Consider the following 2,103-nt stretch of genomic DNA (forward strand, 5'->3'; position numbering starts at 1 on the left):
GGCATCAGTTTTTGGATATCACGAGTGTCAATAAATTTTATACGTCGCGCCGCGCACGAAGTTGGCTCAAATTGACGCGATCATCGGCAAAGTTGTCTAGATGACCTCGGATGATGAAATGGACCCCGCCATTGCTTACGGGGGGTGTCCACTTCGCTACGGCTTCGCGGGCGGGGTGAAAGTGCACAAATTATCATTTTGAGCACGATCGTCAAAAAAGTGGCTCAAATGACCCCGAATGACAAAACGGACTGCGCCAACGCGTCCGGAACGTAGATTTTAGGCAAGAAGGATGTTCACTTCGCCGCGAGGACGTATACGGGTGAAGAATACACGAAGGATAATTATAATAATAATATAATTATTATTATTATAATATATTATATTATTATATATTTAAACCTACGCATTCTCTCTCCTGGCTCTCTCCCCGATCGCACGCGACTCTCCCCCCTCGTCCGCGAAACCGCCCCTCTTCGCCGTTCTCCGGGAGAAGAAGCCCGCCGGACCTTCCTCCTCGCCGGCAAAACTCGGCGCCGCCGTCTCCGGCGTCCCTCCTTCGCTGAATCGGTCTCTCTCTCTCTCCCAAGCAGCGCCGCCTCCCCCATTTGGAATCCCGCCTCCCACTCGATGCCGCCGGCGATCCCGCCCGCGAAAATCAAAACCGCCGACCAGATCTTCTTCCCCAACGCCGGCAACCCCTTCTTCTGCCCAAAAATTTCCTTCGTGTGCCCTAGCTCGCCCCCCCTCGGTCTCGGCCTCTTTCCTCGCTGGCAAAACTACGCCGGATCTCTTCCTCACCAACCTTTATGCCTCGCCGGTGTCGTATTTAAGCCAGAGAAAATCGGCGAAGAGAAGCGAGAATATCATCATATTTCGGGATCTCCTCCACGCTTCCTTCGCTCCCAGTGCGCACCGCCGGCAAGCTAAGTCCTCTACCTCGCTATCCTACCTTCCCGGAGACCGGATAATTTGCCGGAGCACTTCGACGTCGCCGGGCAACGAGCAAAGTCCCTGTTCGAGGAGGTGCAAGCGTCTTTTCCTTTGCGATGAAAGCTTCATTTCTTTCACCGCCGTCGAGCGCCCCTCGAAGGTATATTTTGATTATATTTTTATATGACAAAATTAGTTATTTTTGGATACTTTGCACACCTCACCTGTTATTTCCTGCTTCCAATCTCCTATTCTCCTCGTTGCATGATTCATTGTGGGATATACTGGAGCACTGTGGGATATTCTGGAGCACGGACTGGACGTCAACGACTTGGAGCAAATAAATATAACGCGCCTACAAACTTCACGGTGGTGAGATCCCCTAAACTCCTAGCTAGCCCTAGGTTTAGTGGTGTCTAGGCGTGTGGGTTCGATCGCCCACACGGGGCGTCGGCAGGGGTCGGCGCGACGACGTGCCTGCGTGATGGATCGTCGATTTCCTAGAGCTAGCCTCTAGGTTAGGACTTCCTGTGCATGGCCAAATACCATTCGTAGAGCCGAGTGTCTCCCATTTTTTATAAGCCTTAGCACAAGTCCCGATGGGTGATGGGTCGGAGTCCCTCACTCCCTCACTCCCCTTGCTTTGAGTTTCCCCAGCTTTACTTGGAGAAGCTAGGGGGTCAAACTTGGCAAAGCGAGAGAAGCTTCGTAGCTGGCTCGCTTTGCAAAGTCTGGAGGAGATCGTGAAATGGTAAAAGCTTTGTAGCTGGCACATTTCGCGACGACCTGGAGAGTTTCCCCCTCGGAGATCCGGGGAGAAACTCCCCACATTTCCTCACCAAAATAAGAGGCGGCGATGCCGCATTTCCAAGGGTCTAAACCTTAGGTTTCCTAGGTGAGTTTGTTAGTACAAGTGTGGCTCGATATCATGTGTGATCATTTGCACCTCATTGTTTGCATATGTGTGTCTTGCATTGTTACATATTGTGTGTCATATATCACACTTGCACTTGCACTTGCACCTTGCACCTTGCACGTTGCACTTACACGTTGCACTTGCACTTGCACTTGCACGTTGCACTTGCACTTGCATCTTATATCTTGCACTTGCACGTTGCACTTCCAGGTTGCACTTGCACGTTGCACTTGCACGTTGCACTTGCACTTGCA

Source organism: Phalaenopsis equestris, unplaced genomic scaffold (genome assembly GCF_001263595.1).
Source record: "Phalaenopsis equestris unplaced genomic scaffold, ASM126359v1 Scaffold000124, whole genome shotgun sequence".
In the NCBI taxonomy this organism is placed as follows: domain Eukaryota; kingdom Viridiplantae; phylum Streptophyta; class Magnoliopsida; order Asparagales; family Orchidaceae; genus Phalaenopsis; species Phalaenopsis equestris.